At 44.9% G+C, this 25534-nt stretch overlaps 1 protein-coding gene across 1 annotated transcript in view; it reads right to left on the minus strand.

Moving 5' to 3' along the window:
* Positions 1–25534, minus strand: part of LOC140720366 (uncharacterized) — a 151027-nt gene that overhangs the window by 44309 nt on the left and 81184 nt on the right. The window lies entirely within an intron of this gene.

The raw sequence follows: 25534 nt of genomic DNA on the forward strand, positions 1-25534 counted from the left end.
ACTCTACTCCCTGTAATGGCTATAACATCATAATTACATGTCCTGGGTTAATCTGGCTTTCCTACGATGCTTCTTGCATCATGATATACACAGCTCAGCACATTCATATCACCATGCCCATCCTTTTAATTGCTGACTCTGTCTGCATTCTGAACAACATCTCTCTGGTGTCTAGAAAACAACCTCTCCCTCATTGCCACAAAAACAAAGGAGCAGGTTGTGGACGACAGAAAGAATGGATACGGGATTAACCCTTCTAACATCAATGGATCTGCTGTTCAGAGGGTGAACAGCTTTAAGTTCCTCAGCATACACCTTACCGCGGATCTCACCAGGTCTGTACATACCGGCTGTCTGGTGAAAAAGGCACAATAGCGCCTCTTTCACCTCAGATGGTTGAAGAAGTTTGGAATGTTTCCCCAAATCCCAAGAACTTTCTACAGGGGCAACTTGAGAACATCCTGAGAGTCTGCATCACTGCCTGATATGGGAACTGTACTTCCCTCAGTCGCAGAGCTCTGCAGAGAGTGGTGCGGACAGTCCAGCCCATCTGTATATGTGAACTTCCCACTATTATTACATTATTGTGTAAAAAGGACCTGCAGGATCATTGGGGAGCTCAGTCACCCCAACCAGAGACTGTTGCAGCTGCTACCATCCGGGAAATGGTACCGCAGCATAAAAGTCAGGACCAACAGGATCCGGGACAGCCTCTTCCACCAGGCCATCAGACTGATTCATTCATGCTGATACAATTGTATTTCTGTTATCTTGAATGTCCTGTTGTACATATTAATTATTATAAATTGCTAGAAATTGCACATTTAGATGGAGACATAACTTAAAGATCTCTACTCTTTAAAGAGTATGAAGGATGTACGTAATAAAGTCAATTCAATTCACCCTCTCCACTATCTGTTCTGTCATTCTGGCTCCAATCCTCCCTGCAACTTTAGTTTAACCACCCACCCCACAGGGGAGCACTAGCAAGCCTTGCCACTAGGATATTAGTCCCCTTCTAGTTCTGTTCTCCTAAATAATAAATCCCCCATCTCCCCTTTGACTTTCCCCCATCAGATAATCCCCCCCACAACAGTTTCTAAAGTGGTCTACCTATTCTTGTGGGGGATGGCCACAACAGTACTCTGCGATGGCTATTTAACCTCATTCACCTTCCTGACTCTCAACCAGTTGTCATATCCATCACCCCAACCGACTGCCAGATGATCTGGAATTCATCCATTTCCAGCTCCAGCTCCTTAACGTGCAGGGCTACAAGCTGCAGCTGGATGCACATCTTGTAGGGGAGGGCATTAGGGACACTGGAGGTCTCACCACCTTCCCTCCAATGTCCCCTCTGATTTGAAATATGTGCGCAAAATCCTTGTGCTGTGCTATGTTTACCCAGTGACAACAATATGGTGTGCACTGAATTTTACATTTTGAGGTATTCAGTTCAACAGCTAGCGAATCACTGTCAGTAAGAATTTTGATCTCCTCTGGGATTGATCGAGTTCATTAGCACTCTCACACAGCCTATGTACCATGCCTGTTGCTGGTAATGAACAATGTTCTCATCAGAGCTTTTGCATACTATCCATATCTGATTTGTTTGCTAAATGATGATTAAAAAGTCAGATTTCCAAAGATTGCTCGACTTCTTCTCACTTGCAAATTCTCTAGCAACTTTTGCATCATCACAATACACACAGGTAACTCCACTTTCTGTATTGTACATAAATATTCCCCCTGAACCCTCCCCCAGGGGACGGACAGTGGTGAACTCAGTGATGGGAATGCCAATGTATATGAAGGGAAGGGCAGTAGTCTCTCTCATTGGAGTCTGGCACATTTGTGATGTGAAAGCTGCTTGTTGCCCAGGGCAAAGGTGTTTGATATCATTACGTAACCAGAGGGAATGGGCTGAAGCATGTTCTCACCGGTAGAAAATTCCAGAACAAGAGGTGGTAGAACAAAGAACACGCACAAAATGCTGGAGGAACTCAGCAGGCCTGGTAGCATCTATGGAAAAGAATATTATTGTTGAGTTCCTCCAGCATTTGCGTTTCTTGGATCTCCAACATGGAAAAAATACAGAAAACCTACAGCATAATACAGGCCCTTCAGCGTACAATGCTGTGCCGAATATTACTTACTTTAGAAATTACCTAATATTCCCCACAGCCCTCTATTTTTCTACGTGCCATGTACCTATCCAGGAGCCTCTTAAAAGACCCTATTGTATCCGCCTCCATCACAGTCACCAGCAGCCCGTTCCACACACTCGCCACTCTGCGTAAAAAAACCTCACCCCTCGTGGTGATATCACGTGTCAGAACGCGATGGTACCGAGCATGCGCAGAAATGAAAAATGTTCGAGAAGCATGGCAGTGTAAAACGTGGTTTTGTTGGTGTTAAATAAAAGGTCAATTCTTCCAGAATATGGTTTGTTATGAGTGACTCTCAGTATGTATAAGGCACACAACACCCCTGACATCTCCTTCCAACCGGCTTCCAAGCACCTTTAAACTGTGCCCTCTCCACAAATTCTCTTTTTTTATGATTGGAAACAAAACAAAGGTGATTTTCGCAACTGCTGTTGTAAAATATTTTGTTCCCTTTCTCCGAGTTCCTAATCCTTGCATTTAGATAGCTGGAGCTCATCTCTGTCTGAGAGATCCATTGGTTCCCATTCCCTCATCAGCCGGAATCTCCCCGGGGCCCGTGTACGGATCGTGGGGCTGAGAGACAGTTAAGAGAGCAGGACTGTGCCGGGATTGCGGGTCACGATATCCGAAACTCAGAGAAATTTCCCTAAATCGGTGTTGCAAACTTCACGGGGTGAACACTCTTATGCTGATCCTTCCGTTTGTGCACTGCGCGCATGCGTGATATCCGGGAACGTGAACAAAGCAGACGCCTGTGCATTCAATCGGTCCTTCGGCGAAAGCGAAATTTATAACGCACGGATTTCTGGGTAATCAGGGAGCCATTGAAAGTTTCTGCAACCACCGGTTCCATGACAATACTTCAGTGTTTTTTTTGTGTGGCGGCTCCCATAAACAATATATTCCATATCAGCAGGCACTTCGTGTATCTAATGCCAAAGTACAAACCAATTACAAATGCAGATATGAAACACAGAAGATTCTGCAGCTGCTGGAAATATAGACACACACACACACAGCAACTAAGCAGAGGAGTACACAGTCTAGGCATGTTGAAGGCCCTCGGCCTAAACGCTGTCTATTTATTCTTCTTCACATTTGTGGCCTGATCTGTTGATTTCCTCCAGTACTTTGCAGAAATTAACCACCTTTTTTCAATCAAACCGATTCAAAATGTTTCTGATCTTTCATTTGTACCCACATCCTGCTGGCGTTATTCCTCTTCGTCCTACTCATCGTAAACTGCAGGTCCCATTTGTTTCTGGAGTCCCAAAGTCCTGACTCAGGCTGACAACTCTTTGGTTTCTGACTCTGCACCATCAAAGATTCACTCGCTAGTCTGCTGTCAGGCTTTAGAGGCGCATTGCAACAGCCCAACTGTCTGAGGCACAGTCCTTTGAAATTAGTGAAAATGACCCAAAACGTTCAAAAGAGCAGGGAAGAAGGAGTTAACAACCATAGTCCGGAGTTTTGAAGAACGTTAAAACCACAGTTCTTCAGCATGGAGAAAATCATGCAGGAAATTCATGGAGGTATATTTGATGATGAGAGGCATTTGACGTGTGGATAGCCAAAGGATTTTTCCCAGGGCTGGAACGGCTAACACGAGGGGGCATAGGTTTAAGTTGCTTGAATGTTGGTACAGATGTGATGTCAGAGCTAAGTTTTTTTAAACAAAGTGGTGTTTGTGTGGAATGCACTGCCAGCGACGGTGGAAGAGGCGGATACAATAGGGTCTTTTAAGAGACATGGAGCTTAGGAAAATAGGTGGCTACGCGGTAGGGTAATTCTTGGCAGTTTCTAGAGTAAGTTACATGGTCGGCACAACATTATGGCCCAACGCGTCTATAATATGCCGTAGATTTCTATAATTCTATGAAATTCAAGGGAAATCTCTTATCCCGTGGAGAGGTGACTAGTTGCAACCTGTCATCATAGGGAGTGTGAGAGGGAAACGGCAGGGATAGATTTTGATAAACTGATATGGAACAGAAACATGGGCAGGAACCAAATGGACTGAGTAGCCTTTCTAGTTTACATTGTGAGGGTGATACAGACAGTAAGTACCTGAGACACGGGATAAATGATACAGAATTGATTTATCATTCACAGATCCACAATGTAAAACTTCAGTCTAGTTTAAGGCTAACATCAGCAGAACAGACTCCTCCAATGCTCAGTGACCAGGGTTCAGTCCTGGGGGCGATGAGCAGCCGCAAGAACTGCAGAATCTGACAGTAACAGTCCCTCATGAACCTGCAGCTGCCTTCAGTCACCGTGATGGTTAAACATTTAACACGGAGCTGATCTGAACTTCCTCCCTGATGTGAAGGTGCTGGTGTTGCCACAGCTGGGATGATTGAGTAAATCTCTTTCTTGAGTTATTAATCTTTTTATTGATATAAAAGGAATATAAATACAAACAAGAGGAGAATTATCTCAAATGTACGTATCAATAACAATACAAACAGAAAGTGAAATAAAGATGATCAAAGTCATACATAGTGTTAAGCTATTATGTGATATATAATAAAAAAGACGACAGCTGATTCTCCTCCATTCTATACATGGAGAAAAAAAATTAAATTATGAAAAGAAGAAAATAAAACATTACTCTATACAAAATAAAAAGGAACTGGGCAGTCCATTCGGAAGATATGATCAAAAAGTTAAAAAAAAGAAAGAATTTCTGATCAAATCTAGAACTTCGAAAAAAAATTGTAAAAGTAATAAATCAAACCAAATGAAAATACTGAATAAATGGTCGCCAGATTTGCTCAAATTTACAGGATGTATCTAATGTCCGACTTCTTATTTCCTCTAAACTTAGACAGGACATAATGGAGGAAAACCAATAAAAGACAATGGGTGGATTAGAATCCTTCCACTTCAATAAAATGGCTGTCCTATTCAATGAAGTTGAAAAGGCTATATTTCCTGGTTCCAATGGGATAATCCTAAATATTGCCGTAAGTGAATTAGGTTGTGGTTCCAGATGTAATTATCTAAAAAAGTCTACATTAGATAAATCTGGCTATCCACACGACCAATGGATCTCATCATCTTATACACCTGCATGAATTCCCTGCATGATTTTCTCCAGGGTGAATAAGACGATGGCCACACTGTGGTTTTAAAGTTCTTCAGAGCTCTGGGCTAAGGTGGTTCTTCCCTGCTCTTTTGAACGTTTTGGGTCATTTTCACTAATTTCAAAGGACTGTGCCTCAGGAAGCTGGGTTGTTGTAATGTGCCTCTAAACCCTGACAGCAGACTATCGAGTGAATCTTCGATGGACCAGAGTCAGAAACAAAAGAGTTGCCAGCCTGAATCAGGGCTTTAGGACACCAGAAAAAAATTGAGGCCTGGAGTTTATGATGAGTAGGAGGAAGAGGAATCACACCAGCAGGATGTGGCTACAAATGAAAGATCAGAAACATTTTGAAACTGTTTGATTGAAAAAAGGTGTTTAATTTCTGCAAAGTACTGGAGGAAATCAACAGATCAGGCAGCAAATGTGGAGAGGAATAAATAGACAACGTTTAGACCGAGCCCCTTCAGCACGCCTAGACTGTATACTCCTCTGCTTAGTTGCTGCCTGAACTGCACAGTTCCTCCAGCATTGTGTGTCTGAGTCTCTCTATTTCCAACAACTGCAGAATCTCTTCTGTTTCATACCTGCATGTGTAAGAGGATTGTACATTGGCATTAGATACACGGAATACCTGTTAGTATCGACTTTTTTGTTTCTGGGAGCTGCCACACAAAAAAAAAACTGAGCTATGGACATGCAGCCGATGCTTGCAGAGACATTCAATGGCACCGTGATTACCCATAAATCCATGCGTTAAAAATTTCGCTGTCGCCGAAGCACCGATCTAATGCGCAGACGTTAGCGTTGTTAATTATACCCGAACATCACGCATGCGCGCAGTGCACAAACCGAAGGATCAGCTTCAGGTAAGAGTGTTCGCCACGTGGAGTTTTCAACACAGTTTTAGGAAAATTTCTGTGAACTTCGGACACCGTGGCCCGCAGTCCCGGGACAGTCCTGCTCTCTTCCCTCTCTCTCAGCCGCACAATCCGTACACGGGCCGCGGGGAGCTTCCGGCTGATGAGGGAATGGGAACCGATAGATCTCTCAGACAGAGCTGAGCTTCAGCTATCTAAGTGCAAGGATTAGGAACTCGGAGAAAGGGAACAAAAGCTTTTATATCAGCTGTTGAGAAAATCACTTTTTTTTCTACCTCCAATCACAAACAAGAGAAAACTTGTGGAGAGGGCACAGTTATAAGGTGCTTGGAAGCAGGTACGAAGGAGATGTCAGGGGTTGTGTTCTTTATACGTACTGTAGGTTACTCATCACAAACCATATTCTGGAAGAATTTACCTTTTATTTAACAACAACAAAACCACGTTTTACACTGCCACGCTTCTCGATCATTCTTCATTTCTGCGCATGCTCGGAACTCCGTTCCATCCCTTTCTGACACGTGATATCACCACGAGGGGTGAGGTTTTCTTTTACGCAGAGTGCCGAGTGCGTGAAATGGACTGCTGGTGACTGTGATGGAGGCGGATACAATAGGGTCTTTGAAGAGGCTCCTCGATAGGTACATGACACGTAGAAAAATAGAAAGCTGTGGGGAATATCAGGTAATTTTTAACGTAAGTAATGTTCGGCACAGCATTGGGGGCCGGAGGTTGAGGCTTACTTTTTCGATGTTGGAAATCCAAGAAACACACACAAAATGCTAGAGGAACTCCACATTGATATAATTTTCCTTAGATGCTGTCTGACCTGCAGCATTTTATGTGTGCTCCTTGTTCTACCACTTCTTGTTTTGGAATTTTCTACTGGTGAGAAAATGCCTTGTCCCATTCTCTCCGGATACATAATGATATCGAACACCTTTGCCCTGGGCAACAAGCAGCTTTCACATCACAAATGTGCCAGACTCCAATGAGACAGAGGACTGCCCTTCCCTTCATATACATTGGCATTGCATTCACTGAGTTCACCACTGTCAGTCCCTTGGGGAAGGGTTCGGGGGAATATTTATGTATAATACAGAAAGTGGAGTCACCGGTGTGTATTGTGATGATGCAAAAGTTGCTAGAGAATTTCAAGTGGGAAGAAATCGAGTAATATTTGGAAATCTGACTTTTTAAAGCATTATTTAGTAAACAAATCAGATATGGATAGTATGCAAAAGCTCTGTCGAGAACATCCTTCATTACCTGCTACAGGCTTGCTACATAGGCTGTTTGAGAGTGCAGATGAACTCAATCAAACCCAGAGGAGATCAAAGTTCTTATTGACAGTGATTCACTAGCTTTTGAAATGAATATCTCAAAATATAAAATTCAGAGCAGACCATATTGTTGTCACTGGGTAAACATTGCACAGCAAAAGGTTTTTGCGCACATATTTCAAATCGGAGGGGACATTAATGGGAATGAGGGGAGACTTCAGTGTCCCTGATGCCCTCACCTACTAGATGTGCATCCAGCTGCAGCTTGTAACCCTGCACGTTAAGGAGCTGGAACTTGAAATGGACGAATTCCAGATCATCCGGCAGTTGGATGGGGTGATGGGTATCACATGAAGAGATGTGAATTACACTCAAGTTGCAGCACACAGGAAACTGGGTGAGTGTCTGGAAGAGGAATGAGGCTAAATAGTCATTGTTGAGTAATCTTCTGGCCATCCCCCACAAGAATAAGTTGACCAGTTTAGAAGGTGTTGTGTGGGGATTACCTGATGGAGCAAAGTCAAAAGGGGAGATAGGGGATTTGTTAGTGGAACAGAACTAGAAGGTGACTACTATCCGAGTGGTAATGCTCCCCTGTGGGGTGGGTGGTTAAACTAAAGTTGCAGGGAGGATTGGAGCCAGAATGACAGAACAGATAATGGAGAGGTTGAATTGAATTGACTTTATTACATACATTATTCGTATACTTAAAGAGAAGAAATCTTTACGTTACGTCTCCATCTAAGTGTGCAATTTATAGTAATTAATAATAATTAATATGTACAACAGGGCATTCAAGATAACAGAAATACAATTGTATCAGCATGAATGAATCAGTCTGATGGCCTGGTGGAAGAGGCTGTCCCGGATCCTGGTGGTCCTGACTTTTATGCTGCGGTACCATTTCCCGGATGGTAGCAGCTGCAACAGTCTGTGGTTGGGGTGACTGAGCTCCCCAATGATCCTATGGGTCTGTTTTACACAATAATATAAATACCCTGGATAGTGCGAAGTTCACATATATAAAGATGGGCTGGGCTGTCCACACCACTCTCTGCAGAGCCCTGCAACTGGGGAAGTACAGTTCCCATATCAAGCAGTGATGCAGACTCTCAGAATGTTCTCAAGTTGCCCCTGTAGAAAGTTCTTGGGATTTGGGGAACCATTCCAAACTTCTTCAGCAGTCTGAGGTGAAAGAGGCGCTGTTGTGCCTTTTTCACCACACAGCCGGTATGTACGGACCTGGTGAGATCCTCGGTCATGCGTATGCTGAGGAACTTAAAGCTGTTCACCCTCTCAACAGCAGATCCATTGATGTCAGGAGGGTTTATCCTGTATGCATTAGAGGAACAAATTTGTAGGGAGATCGCAGACTATTACAAGAAACAAAGGCTGAGATTGTAAGCAATTTTAACTTTCCATATATTGACTGGGACTCTCATACTGTAAAAGGACAAGATAGGGTAGAGTTTGTCGAATGTGCCCTTAATCAGGACGTAGAATTCCCGACGTAGAAGTGTGCAATAAGCTGTTAGGAAATGATCCAGGGCTAGTGACAGAAATTAGTGAATGGGAACACTTTGTATCTAGTGATCATAATGCTATTAGATTCCAAGTAAATATGGAAAAAGAGAGTTCTGGAACTCAGGGTGAGATTCTAAATTGGAGAAAGGTCAATTTTGATGGTATCAGAAAGGATTTGACAAGTGTGGTTTGGGACAGAATGTTTTTTGGCAAAGGAGTACTTAGTCAGTGGGACGCCTTCAGAAGTGAAATTTTAAGGGTGTAGTGTTTGTATGTGTCTGTCAAAATAAAAGTTGAGATGCAAATGGTGCAGGGAACTTTGGTTTTCAAGAGGAATCGAGGCCCCATATATTTTGTTCCTCTAAATGCCTCAGGCTGTTGGGTGCAACCAAGATGCATTAATGGCTACAATATCATCATTCCATGCCCTGAGCATATCTGACTTTTTTTTTAGTTATTTGTTGGCTTCTGAAAGCTTGCCGATAGTTTTTGCTCTTTGCCCTCTCTTTGGCTTTTATGTTGTGTTTGGCTTGTCATTTCGCCACAGTTGTGTCCTCCTGGCTTTCCAATGCTTGCACTACTTTGGGATGTATCCATCACTCAGCTCCCAAATTGCTCCAGAAACTCCAGCCATTGCTGCTCCATTGTCACTGCTGCCAGTTTCCCTTCCAATCGAGTCTGGCCAGCTTCTCTGTCATTGAAACATGGAGAAGTTCAGTACAGAAACATGCCATTTGGCCCATCTTCTCAATGCTGGAAAAACATTCAAGCTGTGGAATGCAATGACCTGCACCGGGACCTTAGCACTCCATACACCTACCATCCAGATACCCATCCAAACTTCTCTTAAATGGTGAAATCGAGCTACCATACACCACTTGTGCTGGCATCTCATTCCGCACTCTCATGGCCAATAATTTGTTCCTCATAAATTTTCACGTCCCCACTTACCCATTATCTCTGGTTGTTGTCACACTTAAAATCAGTTGGAAAAGCCTGCTTGCATTTACCCATTCTATACCCTTGTATTTTGTCTACACAGAAACATAGAAAACCTACAGCACAATACAGACCTTTTGGCTCAAACATATCCTTACCTTGGATCTACCTAGGCTTACCCCTAGCCCTCTAACTTTCTAAACTCCATGTATCCATCCAGGAGTCTCTTAAAGACCCTTTCATTTCCGTCTCCACCACGGCCGCTGGCAGCCCATTCCATGCACTCACCACTCTCAGTGTGAGAAAAAAGAACTATCTTCTATACTTCAAACAAATACTCAAAGCAATGTATTATTTCCTTGTTTATGTTCAGAGCCTTTTTTTATGTGTATCAGATGATGAGGGGCATTGATCATGTGGATAGCCAGAGGATTTTTTCCCAGGGCAGAAATGGCTAATATGGGGGGCATACAGTCTTTTAAGGTGCTTGGAAATGGATACCGAGGGGATGTCAGGGGTAAGTGTATTACACAGAGAGTGCTGGATGTGCGTAATGCACTGCCAGCAGCCGTGTTTGAGGCAGATACAATAGGGTCTTTTAACAGCCTCTTAGATAGGTACACAGAAAAATAGAGGGCTGTGTGCTGGGGAAGTTCCAGGCAGTTTCTAGAGTAGGTTACATGGTCGGCACAGGACTGTGGGCCAAAGTGCCTGTAATGTGCTGTAGGTATCACTGTTATAGTTAAGGAGCAAAACAACTTTGGTTAACTTCGCATTATTCAGGCTCCAGTTCCCCCTGCAACTTTCGATTAACCCCTCTACCCCCACCTCCCACCATGCAGCTGATAAAGGATAGACAGCATGGCTCTGGCCAATCTTATAGAGTCTCTCGAGGAAGTTATCAGGGAAGTGGATGAAGGCAAGGCAGTGGATGTTGTCTACATGGACGTTAGTAAGGCACTTGACAAAGTCTCATATGGGAGGTTGGTCAAGAAGGTTCAGTCACTCAGCATTCAAGGTGAGATAGTAAATCGGATGAGACACTGTCTTTGGGAGAAGCCAGAGTGTGGTAGCAAATGGTTGCCTCTCTGACCGGAGGCCTGTGACTAGTGGTGTGCCACAGGGATCAGTGCTGGATCTGTTGTTGTTTGTCATCTGTATCAGTAATCTGGATGATAGTGTGGTTAACTGGATCAGCAAATTTGTGGGTGACACCAAGATTGGTGGTCTAGTGGATAGCGAGGAAGACTCATGGCTTGCAGTGAGATGTGGACCAGCAGGAAAAATGGTTTGAGAAATGGAAGGTAGAACTTAATGCAGAAACATGTGAGGGGTTGCAGTTTGGTAGGACCTACCAGGGTAGATCTTACACAGTGACTGGTCGGACATGGCGGAGTGTTGTAGAGTAAAGGAATCTGGACATACAGGTCTATATTTCACTGAAAGTGGTGTCACAGTTCGATAGGGACGGAAAGAAAGATCTTGACATATTGGCCTTCTTGAACCAAAGTTCTGAGTACAGGAGATGGATGTTATGTTGACTTTGTACAAGACATTGGTGAGGCCTAATTTGGAGTATTGAGTGCAGTTTTGGTCACCAACCTACAGGAAAGATGTAAAGACGTTGAAAGAGTTCAGAGAAAATTCACAAGGATGTTGCCAGGTATGGAGGACTTGGGATATAAGGAAAGATTGAACAGGTCTGGACTTTATTCCTTGGAATGTAGCAGATTAAGGGGAAATTTGATTGTGATAGAGCGGCATAGATAGTGTTGATGCAAACTGGCTTTCTCCACTGAGATGGGGGTGGGACTACAACCAGAGGCCATGGGTTAAGGGTGAAAGGTGAAATGTTAAGGGAAACATGAGGGGAAACTTTTTCACACAGACAGTCATCCGGGTGTGGAATGAGCAGCCAGCACAAGTGGTGCATGCGAGCTCGCTTTCAACATTTAAGAGGCTTGTATAGGTACCTGGATGGTAGAGGTGTAGGAGTGGGCTGTTTAAATAGTTCAGCACAAACTAGATGGCCCAGAGGGCCTGTTTCTGTGTTGTAATTTTCTATAACTGTGACAAGAACCTGAAATAATACAAAAATTTACTCTGTCCTTTTAACAGCTGTGTGGACCAACCAGTCATTTCAGCAGGAATTTTTATGTGGCGTTAAAACTTTAAGTTAATAATACATAAAAGAAGATCCCAGCTGCACGTCAAGAAAGACAATTTGTGTGAGAGTGTTTCAGTTACTGTGGGGCCAGGCACCCATGCAGCTAACTGGGAACAGGGAATAATACCAATGGAACGAGTCATACTGAGCCAGGTCACAAATTGCAGATGGCAGAAATGCCCCATTCTTATAGAAACAGGAAGAGCATCAGAGAATTGATGGTCATTCCAGATACCAGCACTCTGCCCAGTCAGGAGATGATTTCTCTCTCCAAGTTGGGTTGTACCTCACTGTAACAGTGTGATACCAGATCAAACCTTGCCAGCTCAAGTAATCTCATCTGAAATGTTGCCCTACACCCATTGATGAATTATGTAAATCTTTTCACAGGATACAAATGAGAAGGAATCTATCGCTGGGAATCTCAAACGCGGCACACCAGTTTTGCTGTCTCTGTCTAGATATTTATGAAGTGTGGCAAGGGATTCAATCAACCATACTTCCTGCTCAGACTGTGGAGAGGGATTAGGTTGGTCATTTGACCAACTGGCACACTCGTCATTTAAGACAGGAGAAAGGCCGTTCACCTGCTCAGACAGTGGGGGTGGATTCACTCGGTCATCTCAACTGAAGGTACATCAGTCAAATTCACACTGGGAAAGGCCATTCACCTGTTCTGTGTGTGAGAAAGGATTCAGTCAGTCTTCCCACCTGTGGACACACCGGTCAGAGGCTGGTCATCTGCTGAATTTGTGGGGAACGATTCTCTCGGCCATCTGACATAATGGCTCACCTGCGAGTTCACACCGGCGAGCAGCCGTTCACCTGCTTGGACTGTGGGAAGGGATTCACTCGGTCATCCGTCCTACTGGTACACAAGTCAGTTCACACTGGGGAGAAGCCATTCACCTGCTCAGACTGTGGGAAGGGATTCACTCACTCTTCCACACTATGGAGACACCAGCGAGTTCACACTGGGGAGAAGCCGTTCACCTGCTCAGTCTGTGGGAAGGGATTCACTCAGTCATCCATACTACAGATTCATCAGTGAATTCACACTGGGGAGAGGCCATTCACCTGCTCAGAGTGTGGGAAGGGATTCATTCGGTCACACCATCTGCAGAGACACCAGCAAGTTCACACTGGGGAGAAGCCATTCACCTGCTCAGACTGTGGGAAGGGATTCACTGAGTCATCCACTCTATTGGTACATCAGCATGTTCACACTGGGGAGAAGCTGTTCACCTGCTCAGACTGGGAAGGGATACACTCAGTCATCCCACCTACATAGACATCAGCGAGTTCACACTGGGGAGAAGCCGTTCATCTGCTCAGACTGTGGGAAGGGATTCACTCAGTTTTCCAACCTACAGAGTCATTGCGAGTTCACACTGGGGAGAAGCCCTTCCTTTGTTCAGAATATGGGAAGCGATTCACTCAATCTTGACCCTACAGAGACATCAGCGAGTTCACACTGGGGAGAGGCCATTCACCTGCTCAGAATGTGGGAAGGGATTCACTCAGTCATCCAACCAACAAAGTCATCAGCGAGTTCACACTGGGGAGAAGCCGTTCACCTGCTCAGAATGTGGGAAGCGATTCACTCGGTCATCCCAACTACTGGCACATCAGTCAGTTCACAATGGGGAGTTGCCATTGTTATGAATCCCTAGGTTTCGTTTGCCGTGGACTGTCATTTTAAGAGAGAGAGATTAAGAAGTCAAAGCAGTTGGACTTGCAGCTTGTTTACATCGCTCGCAGCTTGTTTAGTTTTAACCGAGGACACAGACACTCAGAGTCAGGCGGAGATGAAGGAGGAAAAATGGAAGGATCGAAACCAGGGAACTGGTGGCCAAGGGTCACTGTCTGGAGCTTCCCGATGCCCACAAGGGTGGGTTAATTATCAATTCACCGTACATCGAATGTGTGTTTGTCACCTCGTCTGATCCATAGGAGTGAATCTGATTTGGGGTATCCTGTGAAGACAACTGATGTGTTAACCCTTGCATGGCTGTGGTGAGGTAATTCACTTGAAGTCAATACACCTTGTGACAAGTCACTTTCGGTGATAATTTGTATGTGGATTTGGAATTACGATGGATAAAATCTACAGTGACTGTTCTCTCATTTTACTGCCATGGAACCTGTGGAATTCGGCATAATTGCCTTCTCTCGACATTTAGCCTGGATTGCAAATATCTCTCTCTCATCACCTATTCCATGAATGAACTGAACTTTCATATCTAAGCATTGTTTCCCCTAAACTCAATAGTTTGGGATTTACATTTATACACATATATACACATTACTCTGTTAACTTTTGTTTATCTTGCGCAAGTTTCTACATAGTAAGTAGGTACTAATAACGAGGGGGGTTATTAATAAGGTTATTAATAGCGAGCCAGACTCCAGTGTGAACTCTTTTTGCTGCTGGTTTGTTTCTAAAGTGTTATGGTTTGTAATGAAATTGGGGCCTGCATCTGAAATATGAACAAATTTGGGGCGTTTTGATTGTTTTATGATCAATTTTATTGGGGAAATCCCTTTTGATTTATTTGTGTGTGGAAAATCAGCAGCAGATGCTGATAGGCTTGTGGAAGCGCCAACCTCTGAGGCATTAGAGGATGCCAGACGGATTGAGTTGTTGAGTATTGCTAAAACATTAAAACTTGTAAGGTGAAATTGACAATGAGGAGGGCACAGATGCAGAGGATAATAGCGGAACATTATGTATCTGAGGGTGTGTTTAAAGTGGAGGAATTGGAGGTGTTTCCTGAAAGTAAACCTCATGAACTTGAGCTCCCGTAGAAGTTAGAAAAATTAAAGATGGAAGCTACAGTAAGACAGAGGCAATTTGAGGGTAGAGAGGCAGAAAAACAGCGAGGAAGCAGAAAGAAAGAGGCTGCTCGAGCTGGAAAGGATAGAAAGATTGCAGGAAAGGTACTCTTGTGATAAGTTTGAGGCCAGTCGGGAAGTTAAATTGGTACCTGCGTTTGTCGAGGCAGAGGTTGTTAAATATTTTCAGTGTTTTGAGAAGGTTGCTCAGAGTTTAAAGTGGCCAAAAGAGGGTTGGCCTATTCTCATTTCATTCATTTTTCAATCTTTTTATTGATTTTCCAATAAAAAAAATACAAATCAGAGGAGATGTTAGCAAACAGATAACACAAAAGACGTATAAACAGCAAAAAAAAAGTATATATTGTGAAAATCAGATAAGTTTCTTTTTACTGTGTCATGTAACACCATGGTCCTCAAAAATGTTGTCTCATTTTTACTATGTACTGTGCCAGCAGTTATGTTCGAAATGACAATAACAGTGACTTGACTGGACTTGAAGTAGAATGTTATGCTGTTATAAATATAATCAAGAAACCACAACTCTTCTTAACAAATCAAAAACAAAGGCCTATTCTCTTACAAAGTGTAATTAAGGGGAAGGCTCAGCAAGCCTATTCTGCTTTGATACTTGATGAAGCAGCTGATTATGACATTGTGAAACAGGCTGTGCTCAAAGCTTATGAGTTGGTCCCAGAATCATACAGACAAAAGTTTAGAAATTTGGTGATGAGACTGACACTGCTGAGGTAAATCTTATTAAAGGCATTGGGGACGGTGTCGTTTCTGTGCCATTGTACAAGGTAACTTTACAGTCAGGGTTGGTTTTGGAACCTGTTAAAATCGGATTATTCTCCAGTTTACTGGTGGAAGATGTTACCTTGCTATTAGGGAATGACCTGGCAGATGGTAACGTTGTTCCTGCAGTGCTGTTGACAACTAACCCAACCACTGACGACCCACAGATGGATTTTAACATTTATCCTTCCTCCGCAGTAACTTGAAGTATGGCTAAAAAGTCTGCCAATGCAGACAGTTCTGTGCAGCATGACTCTGATACCCATGATAGCCAAAATCGGGATTCAGGTTATGATGACTTGTCAGGGACTTTTCTGCCTTCATTGTTTCATCAGGATTCAGGTAGTAAGTCTGATGAGAAAGATCTATCCCTGTCTAGGAAGGAGTTTATAGCAGAACAGAACCGAGACCCTGAGATTGAAGCTTTAAAAGAAACAACTCTCTCAGATGATGAGATTAAGAAAGTGCCATTAGGGTATTATCTCAGGGATGGAGTGTCAATAAGGAAGTGGAGGCCACTGGCTATACCTGCGAGTGATGAATGGGCAATTGTTCACCAAGTTGTAGTTCCTAAGGTTTATAGGACTGAAATGTTAACTTTGACCACAGTATGCCCTTAGGACGACATTTTGGAGTGAATAAAACTGTAAACAGGATTATGAAATACTTCTACATGCCTAATTTGGGGAAAGATGTTGTGACCTTTTGCAGAACCTGTCACACTTGTCAAGTCGGTGTCAATTTGATAGGAGGCCCCACTGCGGCCTATACCTGCATTTGGTGAAACCTTTCCAAAAGTTATAGTGGATTGTGCTGGCCCATTGCCAAAGACTAAAGCTGGCCATCAGTATTTGCTAACTATTATGTGTACTGTATCCAGATTCCCAGAGGCAATACCTCTCGGAAATATTAAAGCTAAAACTGTGGCGAAGGCTTTACCAAGTTATTTTATTTGGTTTTCCTAAAGAAATCCAGTCTGATCAAGGAAGCAATTTTACATTTGGATTACTCCAGCAGGTAATTTATGAACTGGGAGCTAAACAAATTACATCATCTGCATACCATCCAGAATCACGAGGGGCTCTGGAAAGATTTCATTCTACCCTCAAAACAATGATTAACACAAACTGTGTACCACACAATCTCTCTCTCTCTCTCTCGCTCCGTGCCTTGTAAAGGCTTGAAAAAGACATCATCGGACGCGCGCACGCACATGCCAAAAAAAAAGACATACTGTGTTGAAAATGGAAAAGTCTGGGATGAAGGAATATATTTGCTTTTGTTCCCAATAAGAGAGTTGGTACAGGATTAACTGGGCTTTACTCCATTTGAATTTGTATTTGGTCATAGAGAGAGGGGACCTTTGACCTTGTTAAAGGAACAGTGGATTGATGGGGATGTACATGTTAACTTGTCAGACTATGTTTTGAAGATCAATGATAAACTACTCCACGCCTGTAGTCTAGCGTGACAAAACTTAAAGATTTCTCAAAACAAAATGAACTGTTGGTTTGATAGGAGGGTTTCTAAAGAAAATAGCAGCTGGGGGATAAGGTGCTTACCTTATGTTGAAGAATGTTGACAAATCCACCTCAGGCGAATCTCAATGGACCGTATGAAATAGTCTCTCAAATTAATGATGTGAATTATGTTATCAAAACACCCGACCGACGTATACTAACACAGGTGGTACACATAAATATGATAAAGCCTTATTTTGACAAGCAGGCACCATCTGTGTGTGTTGTTGTCAAAACATATGAATCTGGCAACCCTGAGAATGAAACAATTGACTCGTCTGAGACTTTTCACAAGGCAAACATTGTCCCAGTTAGGCTAATGAACTCGGTTGTTCTAGAAAATACTGATAACAGTTTGGCTCACCTGCAGCCAAAGCAACAACAACAGCTGAAGGAATTAATTCTGAAGTTTAAAGATTTATTCCCTGATGTTCCCAAGCAAACCAGGGTCGCAGTACATGATGTAGATATTGGTCAAGCCAAACCGATTAAACACTCATATCGCATGAATGTAGACAAGTGTAAATTGGCTGAGCAAGAAATTGAAAATATGCTGGAAAATGGTATTATTAGTCCTTCAGCATCAGATTGGAGTCACCCCCCCCCCCGTTATTGTGCCCAAACCTGATGGTAGTGTTAGATTTTGCACTGATTATAGGAAGGTAAATGCAGTAACAAAAACAGATGCCTATCCTATCCCGAGGGTGGATGATTGCATCAATAAGGTTGGAATAGCTAATTTCTTACAAAGATTGATCTGTTGATAGGGTATTGGTGTGTTCCATTGATTGACAGAGGTAGAGAAATTTCTGCATTTGTGACAACCATTTGGGTTGTATGAATACAATGTTTTGCCTTTTGGAAGGAAAAATGCTCCAGGAACATCCCAGAGAATGATTGATTTTGTAATTCCAGGGTTAGAACACCCAAATGGCTATATTGATGACTTAGTCACAGGGAGTGACACTTGGGAAGAGCATATCTCTGCAGTAGAAAAGCTATTTAACAGGCTTTCCTAGGACAACCTTACAGTTAACTTAGCTAAGAGTGAATTTGACAATGCCACTGTGACCTGTCCTGGCTATGTTGTAAGTCAAAGCAAGTTGGCTCCTGTTCGGGCAAAAGTCCAGGCAATTTCTCAAGTTCCTATTCTGACTGCGAAGAAGGCTGTTAGAAGGTTTCTGGGAATGGATGGATGTTATCTTAAGTTTTGTAAGCACTTTGCTGCTATCGCTCTTCCTCTGACCAATCTGAAGAAGGTTGAAAAGTTTGTCAGGACAGAGCCTTGTCAGGTGGCATTTGATCGATTGAAAGTTATTATTTGACATTAGGTCAATCAATGTAGTGCTGTCAGCAAATGTAATTAGCAGATTTTGAGCTGTGGGTGGCAGCACAAGTCATGGGTGCACAGAGAGTAAAGGAGGGGGACAAAGAGACAACCCTGTGGTTATGTGTGCTGAGGGTCAGGGAGACAGAGGAGATGGAGCCCACTGTTACCACCTGCTGGCGATCTGACAGGAAGTCCAGGATCCAGCTACACAAGGCAGGGTCAAGGCCGAGGTCTCTGAGCTCCTTGTCGATACTTCACGCCTTTGTATGGCTACTGCTCTGCCCATGACTGCAAGGAACTGCAGAGAACTTTGGAGAGCAGAGAACATCAGAGAAACAAGCCTCCCCTCCATGGACTCTTCCTACACTTCCCCTCCCTCGGAAAAGCAGGCCATGTACTCAAAGATCCTCACAACCTGGACATTCTTGCTGCAAACCCGCTCCCCCATCGGGGAAGAGATACAAAAGCCTTAAAGTGCGTAACACCAGGCTAAAGGATGGCTTCCTGTCTGCAGTTATAAGCCAAATGAATGATAAAATGGACTCGAACTCACAATGTACCTCGACGTGACCCTGCACCATATGTCTATCTTCACTGCACTTTCTCTGCAGTGTTATGCCCGCAGCCCCCTCCTTTGTGAGAATCGCAAGGGCACTAGTGGGTTGGGTCAGTGGACCCAGGAAATGGGAGAGAGACGTGCCGAATGCCTCGTTCCCCGACGATGCAAAATGACACGACATTGCCCATTGTCTCTTGGAGACATATTTGTGGATTGGGGACTGCTACGTGCAAGTCCTCGGGCAAAGTGGGCTGGTTGAGAGAGAGATTGCATCACCCCCATCCTGATTGACATCTACTACCCTGTGAGTCAAGATAAAAGAGGGGCTGTAGAGACGGCCCCTCAGACGCACCAGAAGAAACGCTAGCGATCCCGTAATAGCGGGAAGCCATTTGAAGGAAGCCACATGCTTGTCCCTTGTCTGGGAACCGGTGGCTGATACCACAGAAAACGACTTTGAACTAACGGGGAACCAACTCCCCCGATGCAACGGATTGGCCTCATGAAAAGACCCGGGCAAGTTTAAGACTGTCTCTCTCCCCAACCCGAAAAAGAGCTGCATCTTTAATGACAATTGACTTTTATTTCTTCATCGGACAATATAGTAACCCCGAGACAAACGATAGAGTTATTTCTTATTGATGATTATGATTATACCCGCGCTTTAGATTGAGTATTGACGACATATATTATCTGATTGTTTGTATTAATCCTATTTTTGTGCCCCTTTATGAATAAAGACTTCTAAAAATAGTGCCATCAGACTTCAACGGACCTCTCTATCTTTGCTGGTAAGTGACCCAGTTACGGGGTACGTAACAGCAGCCACAATGCTTAGTTACAGTGAGTGTTTTGTCGTATATCAGCTCAATGTAGTGTTGTAATGTATCGATCTGTGTGGATGGTACATCAGGCAAGATTTTCACGGTAGCTCAGTACATGATGATAATAAACAAATTCCCCATTTTAATTGTGTGGAAATATTAGACAGACTGAGCTTCTGCTCTGGAACCACAGAAGGAAACTGAACTGTTGTCATTTCAGTGGAAAACAAATATATGGAAAATGCTTCAATCTCACATTGCGATCTGCAGTAACTGGGATCAGGTGACCGGTGGTGTGTCTCCCATATCAATATCAGAATCAGGTTTAATAACACCGGCATATGACATGAAATTCGTTGTCCCTGCGGCAGCAGTAGAACCTAATTCATAACAATAGATTTTAACAATTGTGATTTAAAATAAGAATATACATATATATTGTACAAAAATGGAAAAAAATGTAATAAGCTATTTTAATTGTGTGGAGCAATTTGACTGACTGGCTGATGCTTTGGAAATTCTGAGGTGAAGCTGAACTGAACTTTACACATTTATGAGAAGCTCAGAGAAATAGAAAAGACTAAATTCTCACATAAACGGGTCAGACACCCAGAAACATTGGCAGCACTTCAGCACGTCGAAACAGTGAAATGAAACATGCAGAAACTATTGCAGAGAAAAAAACATTGTCCACCCACAATGAGAGGATGTGACCGATCCGGATCTCATTGACTTGTCTGAACGGGGAAAGATGAAGCTATACGTACACCTAGAGCAGTGACCCGCAGATGCTGCAGATCTGCGGAAAAACATGAATGGGAAACGGGATCAGGTGACGGGTGGAGGGTCTCCGTCCTGAACTGGTGATTCTGCTCCTTGCCGCTCACACACTGCCCGACCCATCCACCACATTCCCCACATTATTCCATATTTACCCCAGATACATGATTATTTTTCCACACCATATCTTCCCCGATCCCTTTCCCTCCACCTCCAGATCACAGAGTCACCGGCTCAAATCCCATCCCGGTCCAAAACATAATTCAAACCCAAACACGAAATGTTCACGTTTCATTTAAATCAGTTCTGTGTTTATAAACACTAATTTCTATTCACATTCCTCCGGACTCAGTGGACAGGAACACTGAAACATCAAGTGAGAAAAAGCAGGAAGAGGCCATTCATCCCTTCTAGCCATCAGCAAGATGGCGGCTGCTCTCCCATCTCAGCCACGTGTTTCTGCTCGATCCTCATTTCCTCCACCCCTTCGGTCTGCACACATCTGCCGGCCTCTGTTTTATGTGAGGACGATCACCGAGTCTTCACTGCCCTCTGTGGTGGGGATTTACAGACATTCACCACCCTCGGAGTGGAGACATTTCCCCTCATCTCAGTCCCGGACAGTCCATCCCTGTTTCAGAGACTGGGATCCCTGGTTCAACCGGTAATGATGTTGTGCATTTCAATGTGTTCACCTCTCAGTCCTCGATTCTCTAAATGAAAGGGTTATCATATTTGATCTTTCTCCATATGATGACCCCACCACTCCAGGGATCAGTCTGGTGAATCTTCATTGCACTCTCTATAACAAATACTCTCTAACCTCTTTGTTAATCCTCTGTGGAATTAATTTCCATCTTCTGCAGCCCGGTGTTGCCCCAACCACTCATTTCCCACCCCTGTCACTATTTCCACCTTCCACCTCCCCCCTCACCTGGATCCACCTCTCACTCCCCAGCTCTTGCCCCATCCCCACCCCTCACCTCTTTTCTCTGACTATTTCCCGTCCACTCTCAGTCCGGAGGGAGGGTCTCGGCCGGAAATGTTGACGGTCCATTTCCCTCCACAGATGCTGCCCGACCCACTGAGTTCCTCCGGCAGTTTGTTCTTTGGTCTGTATAACCCGTGTTAGTGTGGGGAGCGGGATTTTACACCATATTCCAGGTACAAACTCAACAAAGCACAAATAATTGTCACTTTGCCCGGACCATTGTCCCCGCTTGCAGGGCAACAGTCTACCGGTGTTTGCCCCCAATGTGGTGAATCCCTCTGCTAGACACCACCGTGGGCTCAGACATTTCCACAGATGAGCCCCTCCTGTCCCCATCGGGACAAACATCCTGTCCGCCCCCTCTCTCACCATCTTCACCCTCTCAATAAAATCCCCCCTCCCCGGGGAACCGGCATCAAACCGACGGGCCGAGCGGTCTCCTCCTACCTCTCGGCGATACATCAGACTCCGGCCGCAGGAGACGCTTCACAAACGCCCCAACTTCCCTCGGAGGGAAATGGAAATAAATCAGAAAGCGGACATTTACTTTGAGGTTTTCTCCACTCTGAGGAGGCGGTCGGCGCTCGAGCGGGAGACGGACTCAGCGGGGTAACGCCCACTCGGCTTGTCCGCCTGCGCGACTGGGTGTAACCAGTGATTGACATCGCTTCGCACCAATGGGAATAGCGCAGCGCCTGAATCCTCTGTTGACAGCGGTGCGGGGGGGGGGGGGGCTCGTCACGTGATTATTAGCCCAGCCGTTAAACCGATAAAGCTCGAGCACAGCAGCGCGTGGGTGACGTAAGACACCGCGCACGTGAAGGCAGATCCCGGTGTGGTGAGCCCGTTTGTGACGTCAGGCGCGTGGGGGGGGGGGGAGCTGTATGACGTCACCTGTGGGATTGCGCTGGCATTTAAAAGCACCTTAATGGGTTTTTCGCTGGGACAACAACATTAATCACGGGTTTCATCACTGAATCCAGTGTTGTGGGATGTAAAGTCCCCTGTTATGTGTCCGGCTGTGCCGTGTTGTTGGTGGAGTGGGCAGCGTGGTGTTTGTCTCGATTCGGGTCACAACACCAGAATTGCCTGCGGGGTCCACACACAGTGTATTAGTCAACAGAAAACCTCTCGTCCCTGCAGTCTTTGTCTCCTGGTAAACTCGACACCCTGACAGTGTGGACCATAGACACCCCTTACTCTCAGAGTCAGGGAATCACTCAGACAGCTGATCGCTGAGAGGAATTATATTTATTGGTCATTAAAGTTCGCCCAGATTCGTTTGGACGGATTTGATGTGGAATTCGGGGTGTCACAGTGAACTCAGTGAACGGCCGAACTCTCTCCGTTGTCCAAACATCCTTCCAGGTGAGGCGACACTTCACCTGTGAATCTTCCGGGGTCGCCTCTTGTGTCCGCTGCTCCCGATGCGGCCGCCTCGACACTGGTGACACCGGCTCCTCCACAGTTGTGCGGTGTAGGGATTTTTTTTGGGGGTGGGGGGGGGGAAATCGATGATATTATTCCCTTTTGTGCGGGAGGGGTGGGTTTGGGGGTTGATGATTGGGATGACGTTCTTTTTTATGCGGGGGTAGGAGTTGGATTTTTCTCTCTAATAGATGCTGCCCGGCCTGCTGAGTCCCGCCAGCATTTTGTTTGTGTTGCTCTGAATTTCCAGCATCTGCAGACTGTGTCGTGTTTGTCATTTAACTCTCCGTTGTCCCTCCCGCCTCCGGCCAGTGCGCCTCTTTCGGGACCCCCGGCCACGGCTGGTGCAGCCCAGAAACTCCTGCTAAACGCAGGCGCAGTGCCGACCGTAGCTATTATTCTGTTCAGGCGTCCGTGAAGAAGGGTCTGATCTCGGGTTTGTGGAAATCGGGGGCCGGCTGCCGTGGAAACACAACTTTGTGGGCCGAAGGGCCTGTATCGTGCTGTAGGTTTTCTATGTTTCTATGAAAAGTGCCGGGAACGAGCTCTGCCGGACGGCTGGAGGCTCCGGGCTCTCCGATCCCGCAGCCCCGGTTTAGCTTTGCGCCCGAGCCCGGGCTGTGGGATCAGTTAGTTGTGGTTCCCAGGCTGGGAGGGGTTTGGGGTGAGGGGGATCTGTCTGTGTGTGTGTATGGGTAGAGGTTATGGGTGGACTGTAGTCGGGGGGGGGGAGGTGTGGGTGGGGTTGCTGTTGTGAGAAAGTGGGATGATCGGACGTTCCGTGACCCGGGTCAAATAAAGTTGTAAACAGGGGAGGATCTGCTCTGTTGTATCGGACGCTCGCGTGTCCTTTCAGGGAGCAGCAATTCTCTCTTCAAATGAATTACTGTCTAATCTTGCTGTTAACATGGTGTTTGTTACAAAGCCCCAGTGTCTGGAAGAGCTGTCACCGTCATGGGCTGTTGGTGCAGATTGGGATGGCGGTGGGGTGTCAGTGACCTCTGTATCAGAGAACAACACGGGTTTCTACATCCTTCTGTGAGATATAAATGTCCTCACAGTGGATTCGGATCAGCTGGCATAGCTGGAGTTTGCAAAGGGAAAGGGAATAGGAAGGGCCTGAGGAGAGAGAGTTTTAATCAGCAAACAATCGTCCGGGATGGAGGAGTAAAGGAGCTGTCTGATAGATCGTTTTACAGTAATTATATTTTTATATAATCTCACAGATGGTGACTGAGGAAGAGGCTTGTTGAGGGAGGGTACCCGGAGGTGAACAGGTCAGACACGGTATCAGGAGAGTGACAGTGATGTGATTTCCTGTGTCACGGGTACAGACAGTCGTCTCAAGTGAGGAGTTTGTGTGGAGATGCAGCTTCCCTGGAGGTGGAGGAAAGAGGACACAACAACAGGTGGAACCAGCTGTGGAAGGACACGGTTTGTCAGGTCTGACGATGAGCTGAGTGTACCATAACCTTCAGACTGAATCAGAAAACCATTTTGAGGGTATTTGAAATGTCAGAAGCAGGGGAGATGTGATCCCATGTCTCCATCAGACCCTCAGTGAGATGGTTCCAGTTATAACGTGCAGGGATGAAAGCACAGTGTTTGGAGTCTGATTTAATCACTGATTCTGACACAGTGAGAGGGTTATTTTTGCTGTAAGGCAGCAACATTAATGGAAGAAAATTCATCAATTGCCAGTTGTTCAGCAAAAGTGATCAACTTGTATGTTACCTTGACAGAAACTGATACTCACAGTGGTGACAAAGGGGTGCAGTGTGGTTTATTTCAGTTTGGAGAGGGATGCGGAGATTTAAAATCAATGCCTTGCGGTGTCCCTATCGTTAATTTAGCATGTCCAGAGTGTTTGATCACACAGCACGGAAACAGGCCTTTGGCCGGCCATACCTGTTCTGACCATCCACTCACTGTCTACACTGGTCCCATTTATCAGCACTCGGTACGTAGCCGACTGTATCTCGGCAGTTTCAATGCTCATCCTCTTCGTAAATGTTGTGAAGGGACCTGCCTCCACTGCCACCTCGGGCAGTGTGTTCTAGATTTCAGCTACCCTCTGTGTGAAAAATCTCTTCCTCAGATCCCTATAAACCTCTTCATCCTCTGCTTAAATCTATGCCCTCTGATCTGTGACACCTATGTCCCAGGATCGGGGCCGATATGGGCATCAGTGAGGCCTTTGATAAGGTTCACATGGTAAGTTGCTGTGGAAAGTCAGATCACACGGGATCCAGGGAGAGCTGGCTCACTGGATGCACAGTTGTCTTGATGGTAGGAAGCAGAGAGTGATGGTGGGAGGCTGTTTATTGGACTAGAGGCCCGGCCTAGTGAGGTTCCCCAGGGTTACACCCCATTGCTCTCATTATTCATTGATATTTAATTATATTTGCATTTGCATAGT

This window comes from Hemitrygon akajei, unplaced genomic scaffold (assembly GCF_048418815.1).
Source record: "Hemitrygon akajei unplaced genomic scaffold, sHemAka1.3 Scf000041, whole genome shotgun sequence".
Classification (NCBI taxonomy): Eukaryota; Metazoa; Chordata; class Chondrichthyes; order Myliobatiformes; family Dasyatidae; genus Hemitrygon; species Hemitrygon akajei.